The sequence below is a fragment of the Fukomys damarensis genome, unplaced genomic scaffold, assembly GCF_012274545.1.
Source record: "Fukomys damarensis isolate Sample0158 unplaced genomic scaffold, DMR_v1.0_HiC HiC_scaffold_18, whole genome shotgun sequence".
Classification (NCBI taxonomy): Eukaryota; Metazoa; Chordata; class Mammalia; order Rodentia; family Bathyergidae; genus Fukomys; species Fukomys damarensis.
In genome coordinates, this window is record NW_022900930.1 from 48,261,264 (window position 1) to 48,278,311 (window position 17,048).

Sequence of the window (17,048 nt, forward strand, 5' to 3'; positions counted from 1 at the left end):
AGTGGGAGTGCTGTTGTCATCTGGTGGGTAATAAGGAAGCCAAAGATGTGGCTACATATCCTTCAGTGCACATGCCAGTATCTTCCCCACTCCAGCAAAGAGTTCTCTTATGCAGAAAGAATGTCAATAATGGTGAGGTCAAGAAACTTGATCCTGGACCAAAGACCTTTTCTTGATGTATGAATCTATGGACTGGTATTCAACATCCAGTTGTCATGTGCAAGCCATACCTGTACTATATCATTTATGATTTCAAGTTTTGATTTATTTAAAGTGAAGTGAGACCTAAAAACATTTACAATCTATGATTTATATTAATGTTTTATCTTCCCTAAGTCTTAGTTTACAGCACTCTCACCCACTTCCAATTTAATAGTATTTTTCTTTTTTAAATAAATCATCTTAAATTCTACCAAAACACTTAGGTCTTTTTTGTTTGTTTGTTTAGCTTACTTTTTTATAGACACAAATTTTAACACTCCTATTTTGTTAGTTTAGATAATGTATACTTAAATTCCACATTACAAAAACAACTGGCATACAGTGGGAGAATAAGCCAAACTTCTCTTGGTTAGCACACCGTAGAGTATAAGCAGTAGTATCCTAATTAGCATGACTTGTTCACTTTGCTTTATTTAGAAGGGGAATCTAGAGTGCATTGGTGGATTTTAATGGTTGATTAAGTTGAAGATGGCCAAGGGCTTCTTTCTGCATATCAATAGGGAATCAAAGGAATTTTGGCCATTGAAAAGAATTATTCTTAAGGTAAGCTTACTGGTAACTATTGCTTACTTAAATGAACAAGCTTCCAAAACCACATACACAGAAAAGCAAAAACAAACCAAAAAAAAAACCTAGAAGCATAATTTAGATTATATTTATATTTGTCTTGCCTCAAATTGATAACATTTGTGAGGGTATTGGGGAAGAGAAAGGACAGCAAGGATGCTATTTGTACTCTTTAAAAGAAAATAATGCTCTTCACTCTTAATTTATGTGCTTTGTTGATACAAATTAGAGAATTTTTTTGTTTTGTTTGTTTGTTTCCTGCTCTGGAAATGGAACTCAGGGTTTTCATGCTGAGTTACATCCCCAGTCCTTTTTTATTGCCCAAGCTGGTGGGCTGGAACTCGATATCCTCCTGCCTCAGACTCCTAGAGTGCTAGGAATACAGGTATGTATCACCATGCCCATCTGAATCTTTGGGTATTTGAGATAGTCAGGAATCTGTGCCTATCTAGAAGTTATTAAATTATTTTACTGGGTGCCAGTCCCTTTTAATGAAATTTTTTAGAGTAAGGGAGTACTGGAGATTGAACCTGCAGTATCTTTCATGCTAAGTGCAAATTCTATTCATGAAATGTATTTAATCATTTGTGTGTGTGTGCATGCACACTTGTGAGTGCGCATGTGTTTCATTGGCTACTACCAGCTGGTCACTGGCCTTATCCTATTTAAAAATTCTGTTTTGAGTGGGCTGATTTCCGTAGTGTCTTCAGATTCTAGATTACCTTTGTTTAGACCTTTGCATAAGTCCTGTTGGCCAGCCTCCTGCCTTTTAACCAACATATTTCTTCTTTAAAATACACTTAGCAACTGAACTTTTGCTACTTAAACCACTTGATTCTAGCACACTTCCAACCTTTGTATTACTAGCACATTTTTCAGTTTTGATTAGATGCACTTTCAGAATAAAAGCATAATCTTGACTACATGAATTTATGCAGGCTGACTCATTGCCTAATAAAAATTGTGTTATTTAGAATTTAATCAGACTAATCAGAGAAGCACAGAAAGTGACATTTTAGATACCCTAATGAATTATCTAATAACTAACACCCAGTGAGAAATCTAACCTGAAGGAATGGCTTATCTCCTGAAAGCTAGAGGATTAAGGTAAATTAACATATGTTGGTCATAAAGTTGTTAATCACTGTTTCGGTAGTCATTGGGGACAGTGTTTGCTTTTCTTTCATGCATTTTCTGCTACTGATGGTGATTTATTTAGAGAAACTGTAAGATTATAGAAGAATTAAGAAGTACTTAGAACACCTTTTCAAGTATAATGGTATGTGTAGTAATTTTTAGGTAAAATTTTTGAAAATGATTTTTAACCTATTTGATTGAGGTAGAAGGCAGCAACAAGAAGCAGTTGACCTTAACTTGAAGAAACAGATTCAAAGGGTTCAAAGGATATTTTTAGGGACAATACTTTAGATTACTGTACATCTTAAAGGATACCTCCAAGAACATAAATATATTTGGTGCCAGACCATAATTTGCTTCACTCCCTTCTTTAATTCTCCTTACTAAACCTATTTATTTATATCTCAAAAAAAAAAAAAAAAACCAGAAAAGAAGGAAAGAAAATGATGGTTTTGAATGAATAGTAATTTCAAACTGATCGAGATGGTAAGTTAAGTGAAGTAAATACGTTTAAAATATCACCAGAAGCCGGGAGTGGTGGCGCACGCCGAGACCAGCCTGGGCTACATAGTGAGTTCTCAACTACGTAGTTAGGCCTTGTCTCAAAAAACAAAACAAAACAAAACAAAACAAAACAAAATTACCAGAATTATTTGAAAAATGGATTTTTTAGAAGAAATTAATTTTAAAGATCTAAATGACAGATTATTTTCCAAAGAACCACATACATAGAGTTCAGTTTGGAAAAGGCAATAAAACATTTTAAGATACTTTATTGCATGTATGTGGTGGTGGTGTTTATTGGTGCTTCAGGCAACAAGCTGTAGTACAGAATCCTTAACAGGAAGGGATCAGAAATAATCCAGATTATCATTTGGGTCTAATAAGAAAATGAAGAGAAAAAGGATGTTGTCTTACTGCCAGGGAAGAACTCAAGTCACTTATCTTCTAGTTTTTCACTCTCTCCAGTGCTGCCAAAGAGAACTGAATCTTTCTTATTCATTGTGCTCAAATTGTGCAAATTTATTATGGAAACTTGGGGAATTTGAATAACTTCCTTTTGTGAATAGGTCTTCATTTATAACAGTAATTCTGTTTTTTAAATTTTTCATTACTTTATATGTTCTGTGTTACTTTATTTTCATGCTTTATTATCGAGTATACATTATCTAAACAATCTCAACCGGCTAATATAAAAGTTATCTGTGCAGTTGGGACAAGTCTGTATCCCAAGAGGAGCTATAGGCTGCTCAGAGCCTTTCTTGAGATAGAACACAGATTCTTTTCTGCTTTTGTATTGAGTCTTTCAGCCATTTCTTGGCCTTTGAAATTTTTTCTTTGAGTTATTTTTTGCCATTTTTTTAAGTACATGTTTGTAGTACATAATGTTTACATTTCTTGTTGGGAATAGGTACATGTATAATACATCTTAATTTCTTTTTTTAATCCCCTTACCTTTCCTTCCCTCCCACCTCCCCCTTCCATCCGTCTCTTGATTTTCTTTTTTTTTTTCCCCTACATGTTTGCAATACATAATGTTTACATTCTTTGTGAGAATTGGTACATGTACGTAATACATCTTAATTCATTTTTTCATCCTTTCCCTCTCTTCCCTCCATCTTTTGATCCCTTGTTCTTTTTAAAAAGACCTACCTCCCTACTTCTTATCATCTACCTTTTACTTTGCTCTTTATTTATGCTTTGAGTTTTTTATATAAGAGAAAGTGTGATATTTAAGTTTGTGTGTCAGATGTATTTCATTTAATGTTATATTCTCAAGGTACATCTGTTTTTCTACAAATGACCCAAGTTTTTCTCTGTGGCAGAGTAGAATATCATTATATTAAATGCCACATTTTCTTTATCCATTCATCTGTTAATGGACATAGAGCTAGCTTCTAGGCCATTGGATTATGAAGTACCTGTCTTACAGATTTCATAGATAGTATGAGTATGTTTGGTATTTACTTATTTTACTTAGTACTAACGATTGACCCCAGGGCCTGGAGCGTACTAGGCAAGTATTCTATCACTAATCTATATCCCCAGCCCATATGATATTGCCTAATTTAATTCACTGACATAGATTTGGGATATTCATGTATAATTTTAAAATATCTATTTTATACTGATTTAAATGTTTTGTATTAATCTTCAAATGAAAAATAGGAATTTGTGTGATTTGTACTATTACTATTAAATAAACATGTAATCACCTTACCGTGTTTTGATTTGTAAAATCTTTCCTAGGACTATAATTTATTAGTATTCAAACTAGTAGTTTTTTTTCCCCTTAAATTCTAACATACTTTTTTAGTTAAGGGAAAAAAAAGAAAATAACATCGATAATAGTTTGGATTTTTAACTTTTATTTAATTAATTAATTAATTAATTAATTTTGTACCTGGGATCAAACTCAGGAACTTGCACTTGTGAGGCAGGTGGCGGCACCACTGAGCTAAATCCCCAGCCCACAATATTTTTTATACATCCATGTTGTAGCGTGTATCATTATTTCATTCTTTTTATTGCTGAATAATATTCCATTGCATGTAAATACTACAAATTGTTCTCCAGCTGATTGCTATATGGATCTTCTCCAGGTTGGAGGATCTTATGAATAGTACATTTAGGGCATTTATGTACACCTTTCTATGTAAGGTGTACACCTTTCTTTTTTTTGTTGTATAGCTATATAGAAATAGAACTGTTGGCTTGCATAGTAAATCCATTCATTTATTTTTTTCTGTGCTGAAGGTCGAATCCAAGACCTTATGTCTACTAGGCAAGCACTCTACCACTGAGCTACACTCCAATTATGTTGAACTTGTTTATAAACTACCAAGCTACTTTATTTTGCCTATAGTAGGGTTGCAGTTTCTCCATGTTTGTCCACAGTAGTTAATGTTCTTATCTTTTATTTATAGCCACCCTAGTGGGAGTACTATTAGTTTGCAATTCCCTGATGACTAATGATGCTGAGCATCTTTTTCTGTGCTTGTCTACCATTTGTATATCTGTGGTGAAATGCCTGTTCAGATATTTGCCCATCTTACAGTTGGGTTTTATTCCATATGATTGAGTTGTAAGAATTCATTATATGTCCTAGATACTTTTTTATCAAAAAATGTGATTTTCAGATACCTTAATCTTTGGCCATGGTTCTATTTTTATTTTTGATGTGTTTTGAAGTGTGAGCCTTTCAACTCTTGATAAAATTTACGCTCATTTTGAAGATTCATCAGGACTAATGAGAGAGTAGTGACGAGATACCTTACCCTGTTCTTCAGCTCATCTTCAGAAAATGCTTACAGAATCCTCGCTGTGATTGTTTCTGGATGCTAAACCACTGTTACTGTTTCAAACCCCATAACATAGTGTGTGTATTGTCTAGCCATTTTGCCAATGTACTCTTGACTAAAGCATCTTTTATTATAGTTTCTAAAGCAGTGAAGTGTCTTAGATGGAAGTAAGAAAAACTGACTGGTTTATTTAAACTAAAACTAAATTTACTACGTGAATATTAGGAACCTCTCAGAATTGCTAGGATTTCTACGGAACCAGGTTTGTCCAATGGGAAGAGCTGTAAGAGACTGTTTTCTGGCAGAAGAGTAACAAGGAACACACCACAGGTACAATCTGGTTGGGTCAGTATTACTGTTGACTGTTTATGACTGCTGGCACTGGACAGATGCTGCTCCTGCTGCTTGACTTTTACTGTTGCTACTCTTAGCCTTAATCTTGCTTCAGTGTTCATTTCCATTTGAGAGGCTTCTTTCTGGTCATTTGTGACATGGATTCTAAACTTCAAGTCTGAGGTGGGTACATTTCCAAAGGAAGCTGGGATATGACTATGTAGCTTTTAATGAGAAGCAGGTTCTATATCCTATTAATGTTAAAAGCAGTTCAAATGTTTCTCATCCTAAAAAAGAAAAAGATAAGGTCAGTTTCCCATCCAGATTCTGCCATATTTCTCTGATCTACAGACATTATTAGTTATTTGTTATGGTTTGGATCTTCCATGTCCCCCAAAAGCTCATGTGTTGAAAGCCTGGTCCCTAGCTGATGGCGCTAGTGGGAAGTGGTGGCTCTGAGAGGTAGGGCTTAGTTAGAAGATAGGTCACTAAGGCCTTTCTTTTGAAAAGCGTATTTTGTACCTGCCCCTTCTGCACTATGCCTCCTGTTCACCCTAGGTGAGCTGCTTCACTCCACCATGTGCTTCCCACCATGACGTTCTGTTTCACCAAGTGCCCAGAAGCAACAGAGCCAAATGACCTTGAACTGAAACCAAGATCCAAAATAAAACTTTTCCTCCTAGAAGTTGTTTTTTTCAGATATTTTGTCACGACAATGAAAAGCTGACACAGTAATATGTGGTTTTTATTTTAGTGAAAATTTCTTTTTTCCTCTATTCTTATTTTTAGTTTGAAAACAGTATTATAATCTAATACCTATAATGCAAATGAAATAGTTTATAAAAAACAGTGGCTCTATTATAAACATGTACAGATAAAATGAAAGAACTACAGAGAAATTTCTACTGAACAAATTTTAATTTCTTCATAGATAACAATAAAAGAAACTGCTGGACCAAAGTATTTTTCAGTTGCAAAATAATAAATTCTGTGGAAGCTCAAATGGAAACTTTAAATGTAATATGTTTAGCAGTCTCAACTTTCTACAACAACTCTGTCCAGCAGAAATATAATGTAGTTCATTTAAAATAAAAAGTAAAAATAAACAGGTAAAATTATTCATTTACTTCATTATGTCCAAAACATAGCCATTTCAACATTTAATTAGCATAAAAATTATTCGTATATTTTATGTGGGGAAACTGAAACTCTCACTTAAGAATAGTATGCAGAAAACTAGAAGTGGTTAAGAACAAGGAGTTAATCTATCAACTTGATATCAACAGCAACCACTGTGACCAGAGAGAGAGAGCATTCTGGCCCAAAGTGCATGTGAATGCCTTTTGATCTTTAGGAATTGTAAAATGTTATGGTGTCTAATCATTCTCTTGTGGTGTCTTTCTGCAGATGCTTCTTCTGTAGATTTTGCTGATAATGTGTGTATAAATAACCAGGTTTGCCTCAAATAAAGCTGACAGTCTTTTGTCTCCACTCTGCCTAGAGTGTCTTTCCTTTTCAATCCTCACTCTCCTTCAGGTACTGTTCGACTAGTGGGAGCTGGTCTCCCACAATTTTATGTTCTTTTTCAAACTAACTCTTCAAAATCAGTACTGTATCTTTATAGCACATTGCAGTTTGGACTAGGTAGGTACATTTCAAAGGCGCAGTAGCCACATGTAGTAGGTTGATATTATATAGGACAGCAATTTTGCTTTCTGCTTCCCCATAAAGCTATTTTCTTTATCTATTTGGCCCACAATAGTCAATAGACTTATGTGTTTTCTTATTCATGTTCTTAGGGGAAAAAAGAGTGAAAGAGTGTATTTTCACTAGCTCTCTTCTGAGTAAGGGAAAACTTCATATTCCTCAGTAGACATCACCAAGATCTATCCATGGGCGCTGTCATTGTGGCAAGGATAATAAGATACAATGAATGGCATATGCCAGTCAAAACATACCCATGAGGGTAAAAATCTAAGATCACAAAGACTTTTCTCCTATATTTTCTTCTAGATATTTTATAGTTTTAGGTTTTACATTTAAGTGTGTGATCCATCTTGAGTTGATTTTTCTTTTTTCTTTTTTTTTTTTTTTGGTACTAGGGATCAAACTCGGGACCTTGTACTTGGGAGGCAGGTGGCAGCACCACTGAGCTAAATCCTTGGCCCCATTTTGAGTTAATTTTTTAATAGAAATTTTGAGGTATATGTTGAAATTCAATTTTTTGTATGTGGATTTCTGTATTTTATAGCTTTGCTTATTGAAAAGATCATCCTTTCTCCATTGAATTGCCTTTGCACTTTGTCAAAATTGTTTAAGCTATTCACCTTCCTTTGTATATTCATACAAATTTTAGAATTAACTGATCAATACATACCAAAAGTTCTGTTAGAACTTTGATTAGGATTTTGTTGACTGTTCGAGTAATTTGCAAAGAAGCAGCGTCTTAACAGTATTTAGTTTTATCCATGAAATTTAGTCTTATCTATGCATTTTTATGATCTTTGATCCTTTTCATTAGTGTTCCGTTTATTGTTAGCATACAGATTATGCATCTGTTTTGTTAGATTTATATCTGAGTATTTCAGGGTTTTGGTGCCATTATAAACTCTTAATAAAAAACTTGGATTTTAATTGGATGTGATAGTATAATCCCAGCACCGTGTCAGCAGGATCACAAGTTCAATTTCATGCCCAGTCTTGGCAATTTAGTGACTTAGTGAGACCTTTAAAAAAAAAAAAAAAAAAAAAGTGGGGGGTGGTGGCTAGAGATATAGCTTAGGGCAAAGGCCCTGGGTTAAATCCCTGGTAGTATGCACAAGCATACGTACAAACACACACACAGACACACACATGCTTCACCACCACACCCATCATCAAGAAAACAAAACCAAAAAGCCACAAAACAAATAAATCCTTGGTATTCTTAGTCATTGTTAGTGTGTAAAAGTATAATTGATTTTTTTATATTGTCTTTGAATCTTGTAACCTTGCTAAGTTCATATATTTGAAAAGGATATTTTGTAGAAACCTTCAAATTTTTGAAGTGACAGTCATATCTGTGGATAGAAGCAGTTTTACTTTTCCCCTTTCAATTTTTGTACCTTTTAATTTATTTTTTCCTACCCCTTAATTGTACTGGCCAAGATTTTTAGTATGATGTTGATTAATAGTGGTTAAAGCAGATACCTTCTTTTTAGCATTAAGGCAAAAGCATTCCACTTTTCATTATTAAATATAACTATAGGAATTTTGTAGATACTATTTATCAATTAAAAGAAGTTCTGTGCTGTTCTTAATTTTGTCCAAGTTTGGTCATGAATAAGATGTTAACTTTTTTTTGTATAGGGGATCAAACTCAGGACCTTGTGCTTGCAAGGCAGGCACACTGCCACTGAGCTAAATCCCCAGCTCCAGTTATCTTTTATCGAATGCTTTTTCTGCATCTGTTAAGGCAATTCTTGTCTATTATTATGGTGAAATACACTGATTAATTTTTTAGTACTGAATAAAACTTGCATAATGTATTACCTTTAATATATTACTGGATTCGGTGGGCTACTGTTTTGTTGAGGATTTTTTCATCTAAATTCAGAAGGGATGTTGGTAGTTTTCTTATGTACTTAAATTTTTTGTCTTTGTTTAAGATAATTCTGACCTTATAAAATGATTTGGGAGCTGTGGTGGTACATGCCTGTAATTCCAGCACTTGGGAAGCTGAGGCAGGAGGAACATGTGAGTTTGAGGCCAGCCTGGGCTACATAGTGAGTTCAGAGCCAAATGCAAAGGAAGACCTTGTCTCAAAAACAAACAAAAAGATTTGCGAAATGTTTTCTTCTATATTTTTTCAAGAGATTAAGTAAAATTGGAAGTATTTCTTCATTGAATGTATAGTCAAATTGGTCAGTGAAACCATCCAGGCCTGGAGTTTTCTTTGTATGTCTTATAACTGCACTCTGTTTCTTTAATAGCTGATAGACTATTCAGAATATTTTTCTTGGTCTGTGTTCAAGAGGTTCATCCATTTTATCTAAGTTCTTAAATTTATAGACAAAGAGTTGCTTGTAGTATTGACAACTTTTAATCTCTGTAGTCTCTAGTGATACTCCTTCTTTCACGATCACAAAAACTGTAACTGATGAATTATTTGTGCTTCATTTGAGTATACAAATATCATTTTACTACCAGCACACCAAGTTGAAATGTTTCCAACCTTTCATTTAATGTAAGTATCTAAAAATAGTAGAATCAAGCACATTCAGAAGCAGTCATTTCCTGGAACATGAATGAACACATTAAAAGAAATGTCTACTGATGATGTTTATGATGTACCACCAAAGCCCTGTGTACCTGCATTCAATGAATACTACTGAAGTGAAATGCAGCCTTAAACAGCAAGAACTTCTGAAGATATTATTCAAATATTGTAATACCCTTTATGACATATTCTTATACTATGAATTCTAAATGGAAAAATTGGGAAATTAATAAATAAGGTAGTTAATTTTTCTTGGCCCAACTACCAACAGAGAAGAAAATGTCAGAATGTTGGTTGCTCAGTATTTATGACATAACCCACTTAATTTTAATGGTGACAGATAAACCCTGGTAATAGTTACAGGCAGAAGAAAGAAGTAAGATAGCCCACAACCCAAATAATGTGCTTGTAATTTGGATGTCAAAATTGTGCCTAGACACAGGCATTCATTTCTTAAATTTAGCCAAGAAAAAAAATAAATTCATGGAAGTGTACTTTATAATCTGAAGTTTAAGTAAAGTTTTGTTGCTTAAAAAAATTCTATTTTAAATCTTTTGTAAAATGAGTACTCACAGATCAGTGTTGTAAAAGTATAGGTCTTGCTTATCCTTTTAAAAATACAAAGTTGGGCCAGGGATTTAGCTCAGCGGTTTGGTGGCCTGCCTTGCAAGCGCAAGGACCTGAGTTCGATCCCCAGTACAAAAAAAAAAAAAAACCACCACCAACAAAATAAAGTTAATTAACTGTGAGTTATGTTTGATAGATAATTTTACCTTAATTTTAAAAGGAAAGCCTTAGATCTTTCAAATGCTAAATATTATAAAGAACAAGCAAAGTTATACAGCATATAGACTTAGAATATGAATGAATAAACAATTACATTTATTGTGACAAATTCAGAATTTTTCTAAATTTCTTTCAGAATTTAACATTAAGCAAGTAAACTTGACAGTAGCTCCAGTTGTGAATCTATATGTTAGTCTTTTATATATAACCTTATATTTGTATTTGTTTATATAAAAGATACCTTTTAGAAACTATTGCTCTCTGCATCAAATTAAAGTTAGCATGTTTTTTTTTCTTTTTTTTTTCACCTTTAATTGAGTTTATTGGTACATTTTAGGGATACAGTACAGTTACATTCATTGTTGGGATCTTGTACCTCTACATGACAAGTCTTGATTCTCTTTTTTTCCCCTTAGCATGTTTTTATTTGCTCACTCACTCATCTCTTGAGTTGCTACTGTGAACAATAATTGTGGTAGGATCTCAAAATACATTCTTGAATAGTGCAGAATCTATCATATCAAGTTAATAAGTTCTTCATCAAAATGGTAGGCAATATTTGCTTCAAGTTTAAATATTACCAATTTCATTATTATGAGATTTTTTGTGTTAAAATTCATTTTCTGATGAGTGATGTACACTATAGTAATGATTTATATTCATTTATTTGCAGAGTCCACCAAAAATATATCAGGAAAAGAAAAACTTGTATAAATATTTTAATACTAAATTTATTGAGATATTTTGAGATAATACAAGGTACCTTTGGCCTCTGTAATTATAAGAGGTGCTCAAAGTGTGGCCATTAGCTTCCAGACATATACTAGTATAGCGAACTACTACTAAAGTGTGTATATAGTTTTTTGGTAGCCTTTGTACACGCATTTGTACTTCCATATTGGCATATTGAGGAGATTGTTGTTAGCAGTAGATCAATAGATTATGGAGTTTTCTAAGTTTCAATTCTGGTTCTATTACTTACAAGTTATAATATATTTAACAAGTTGCTGCTCCTTGTGTCATAGGATTAGATTAAATGAATTAAGTGTTAAATACTACTAAGTACTCTGTTATTGTTAGCAATTACTATGTTAGTGAATGCCTACATTTTGTCAGAAAATGATTTTGGTTTTTAATTTTTAAAAAGTAAAATAAGCCTATAGAGTATCTTTTTACTACAGATGAACTATTTCATTTAGTGCCATCATAGTTTTGTTTGGATTTTTTTTTTTCCAATTCTGATTTAACAAGCTGCAAGCTCCATCTCATAAACCAAAACTATATCATACCTTTACCCTCAAAAAGGCTAGTGACTGCCACCACAATCAAACTCAGAGATTTGTTAGTAAAGAATAAAGGAAAAAAAGATATTCAACAAGCAACTGGCAATGTCTATCATAATTATTTTTCTCTTTGTTTTTATAGCATATATCCGGAACTTCCCTCCCAAACAAAACATTAGAGTTGATAGAAAATAAAAATGTTATAAATAATTTAATATTTTTACATGTACCATCTTTACCCTTTAAATGACATAATGATTCTAAATAATAATTACAACTTTGTTCTAGATAATTAGATGACTTTGACTCCAATGACATTTTTTAGGCTCCTTTTTTGGAAAGGAAAGATCATTGCCCTTTGTACTTAAAATATGTGTACGGAAATAAATTACTTTGGTACATTTGTGCTGCTTTCATGAAAAGGAGGTAATAGCTAAAATAAGTTATTATGACTAGATTATGTTAAGAGCTTTGTCTTTTTTTATTGTATTTTATTATTGTATTAGTACATGTGTGTAATACATAATGTTTAGTTTTCTTGTAGGAAGTTGGTATATGTACATAACACATCTTAATTCCTTTTTAAATCCCTTTTCCCTTCCCTTTCTCCCTCTTCCACCCCCTGATCCCTTTCCTTTTGTTTTTTTTTAAAGTGGTAATTATGTTTGCAGTACATGATGTTTACATTCCTCATGTGGAATTGGTACATACACATAACACTACCGAATTCCTGTTCTTCATACCCTATCTCTCCCTTCCCTCCCTCATTCTTTCTCTTGATCTACTTCCCCTTTGAGAAAGATCTGCTTCCCTCCTTAGTATTATGTATCTTTTAATTTATTGAGCTTTATCTAATGGTTCTGTATAAGCATGTATTTATTCATCAGTAATGCCCTCATGCCCAGGTATTTCCTCAGAGATGTTAAGGGACAAACATTTATTGAGCTCCTACTATTCTAGATATGGTGGTAGGTTTTAAGAGAAAATGATGTGAGTGAAACACAATTCTGCAACCTTATAAAGGTTTACTGTCTGATAAAAGAGATAGAAATACAAATGAAATAAAGCACTATGATTATTACCACAATAGATATATTCTTATGGTGGTAAAAAACAGAACAAAAGTGATTAATCTACTTTGATTTTTAAAAGGAGTGTCAAGAAAAGGCACGTTTATCTTTTTGTTTGTTTTGTTTTGTTTTTTGAGACAGGGTCTCACTATGTAGTTGAGACTGACCTGGAACTCACTATGTAGTCCAGGCTGGTCTCAAACTCGCATCAATCCTCCTCCTGCCTCAGCCTCCTGAGTGTTGGGATTACAGGTGTGCGCCACCACGTCCAGCCTCATCATCTCTTTTGAGAGATTAGATATTTCTGTAAAATAATGAGCAGATGAAATAGTAGTGAAGAATCTTGGGTAAGTGAAATTGCTATCTAAAATGGAGATTTATTTTACTTTCTATCTTGAGTTAAAAGAATAATTTAGTTTTAGATAAACTAGACTAAAAATAGACAAAAACTATGGACTTACTTGTAACTATGAAGTGGCTCCAGAGGAATTATAATATTGTGATGCAATCAGACTTCAAAATAAACATTCATAATCATTTAATTCTTTTTAAAACTATATTTTCATAGATTTTGTCATCATTGGATGTCAAAATGATAGATTATGACCTTTCATTCTAAATAAAACATGACTGTAATTTTAAAAGACACATGGAAAACTTATAAATTATGTTGTCTTTTATATGCTAGGGCTTCTAAAGAAGTAAAAGCAGATCTCTGTCCTTGAGTAGCTTACTATTTATGGAGATAGAGAATAACTATACACAAAACTGTGAGTAATCAAGGCAATATATACCAAAGTATTAAATTATACTAAATCAACAAATGAGAAGTGCATTAAAAGTTAACCATCAAAAATAATACTTAGGAAATAATGATGAACTAAAATCATCAGGAAAAGCTTCAGGGAGGAGGCTAGACCTAAGCTTAGCTTTTGAAATAGTAGACCATTACTTTGGTGGGCCTTTATTTCTGAATTTTGCTTTTTTCAAGAAGAATCTAAAAATTGGAAATTTGGCGTGCTGGGCATGGTGGTGTATGCCTTTAATCCCAGCATTCAAGGGGCTGAGGTTGGATTGCTGCAAGGTGGAGGCAGCCTGATCTCCATAGTAAGACCTTGTCTCAAAAAAACCAAACAAATAAAAAATTAGAAATTCTTAACAGTAATGCGCATACATACAATTACCATGTTATTTCACACAGTTCTGTTGGTTTTGGAACTCAGCAGGATTTAATCCTATATATTTTTAAGATTATTCATAATCTGTGGTAAAAACTTCAAGTGCAAAAGGTTGTGTTTGAAAAAGAATATCTGCCATACATTATTATATGAATTACTGCTATAACATTTCATGTATGCAGTCTGTTTTAGTAGCAACCACACTTTTCTGGAATAATAATTTCTTAGAATAATACTAATTTATAGCATGTTATTTTAATGTGTGCAGTGACACTCATGCACTAACCATATTGGGAAGCCATTATCACTATGTAGTTTAGAACTTACCCTACACCTATTAAGCAGTGACTTCAAGTTCTCCCTCTAGCCTTTGGCAACTATGGATTACTTTGTTTCTCTATATTTCTGGACATTTCTTTGTGTGTGTGTGTGTGTGTGTGTGTGTGTGTGTGTGTATTTGTGTATGAAGTTATATAATATATGGCTTTTTGTGTCTGGTTTACTTCACATACACATAGCATAAAATTTTCAGGTTTGTCCATGTAGTAGAATATATCAGTACTTCATTCCTTTTTAATTGTTGAAAAACATTCCATTATATGGATATGCTGTATTGTGCCACATTTTGTTTATCCATCTAGATTGTACAGTTTGATAGACTTGTGGGTTGTTTCTGCTTTTGTCTGTTATAAATAATGTAGCTACAAACATTTGTGTACATTTGTGATCATCCATTTTCAATTCTTTGGTACCTATCTAGCAATCTACCTGGAGGTAGGATTGCTGGGTTGTACCATAATTCTACATTTAACTTGAAGAACCATCAAATCTGTTTATGTCTAAACCATTTTGCATTCTTACCAGCAGTGCACAAGAGTTCCTATTTCTTTTCTTATCTTTTTTTTTTTTTTTTTTTTTTTTTTTTTTTTTTTTTTTTTTTTTGTTCCGGGGATAGAACTCGGGTCTTTGTGCTTGCAAGGCAGGCCACCAAACTGCTTAGCTAAATCCCTGGCTAGAGTTCCTATTTCTTACTTCCTCACCAGCACTTATTTTTTTAAAAAATTCTAGCCATTGAAGTGTAAAGTGTATTTTATTGTGGTTTTCATTTGTATTTCCCTAATGACTAATGTTTTTGAGCATCTTTTCATGTGCTTCTTCATTAGTTGTGTATCTTCATTGGTGAAATTCCTATTCAAGTTTCTCTACCCATTTTTGAATTGATGTTTTGTTGTTTATGGATTTTTTCATATATTCTGGATATTAATGGCTTATCAGATATTTGATTTCCAAATGCAGTTTCCCATTTGTGGGTTGTTTTTTTCACTCTTGGTTACAAGTGGCTGATTAAGTCCAATTTGTACTTTTTTCTTTTACTGGTGCTGTAACCTGGAAATCCTCACAAATCTGAAGTCAAAAATATCCTATTTTTCCTTTAAAAGTTTTTTAACTTAAAAAAATAAATAAAAAGTATAATATTTTGTGATATGAAAATTATATTGTTCAGATTTCATGGTCCACAAGTGAAGTTTTAATGGATATAGGGATGCTCATTTGTGGTTGCAGAATACTTCAGATGTTCTGTATCAGTGGTTAGGAATTTAGGCCCTGAATAAGAATACTTTAAAGATAGAAGAATACAGAGAAGACTTTTTTCTTCTTCAGAATACTCTTCTTATTTCTAATTTGTTCTTTTAAAAATAGAATTGTAAAAAAAAAAAATAGAATCACATGCTGTTTAATACTTTTGTTTGTTGGCAAGCAGTATGTTTATTATTGGTTGCTCTCTCAGTTATGTGGTAATGATAAGGAAAATGTTTTGAAAGTACATGGAGTTCCTTAGGTGAAAATAAAATATGCTGTTTATTAGTGAAATACTGCAGATAAAAACACCTTGACCCTGTTGGAAATATTGACTCAGTCTTGATGGTTTGTCCCTAACAGTGAAAAAAAATCTCTCATTATTTTACAGGCATCCATATATTTGATTTCTCTCTCATAATGCTTTTTTATGGGAGACATTATTTTTTGCCAGAGAAGTCTTTTTATTTAATTCTTGTAACAGTTCTGTAATTTAAATAATATTTTCTAGATAATGGCTTTTCTCAAATGTTAATCTTTGATGACCTTGAATCTACTACTTTCAGATACTTACAAATGAAAGATTGAAATAGTTTAAGCCTTATGTGCTCATGGTAAAATGTAATTTATTTACTCAAATGAAATTCAAACATTTCATCAGCCTTAGTTCTTTGATAATGAACTGTAACAGTAACATAAATCTAAATTTGTTGCGTGCCTTCTAAGTTTGTTAAAATACTTAGATAATTTAAATTTCAATACATAAGAATTGTATGACCTTGTTGTGGATAAGTACATATTTATACATAGGATTTATATATACTTGTACATGTGTAGTAGGTATATATGAAAGATACATATACATAATCATTTAGGAAGTTGGTGGACTAACTATATTAAATATGTCTAATGTTTGAATTTTACTTTTAGGACAGTGAGAACCTCTGCCAGAAAAATTACAGTGCTTCTAGCCACCTCATGACTTATTCAGATCTACCTGAGGAAGAATAGTTAAATCTGTAATTTACTGGGGTAGACTTTGTAAGATAACATTTTATTATGAATGCAACAATACTTAAAATTTTTCCATAACAATTTTTTGTGAGGCAGTTTTTTGTGAACAGCTAGTGTAAAGGACTAAAGAAAAGCTGAAAAGGGGATTTTGCTCAGTGACACTGTACCTTGACACTGCCTTGCAAGTGCAAGATCCTGAGTTTGATCTCCAGTGCCTGCCCTGCCAAAAAAGATGATAGTACTGTATGCATGCCTTGTCGGCCTAATCTAGGGAGTCAGTGAAGACTTAAGAGTAACTAGTCTTTGAGCTGGGATCTAGA

General features: G+C 32.9%; 1 protein-coding gene across 10 annotated transcripts in view; it reads left to right on the forward strand.

The window, feature by feature from the left end:
- Hmbox1 (homeobox containing 1) overlaps window positions 1–17,048 on the forward strand; it is a 153,642-nt gene that overhangs the window by 9,172 nt on the left and 127,422 nt on the right. The gene's annotated exons all lie outside the window — the stretch shown is intronic.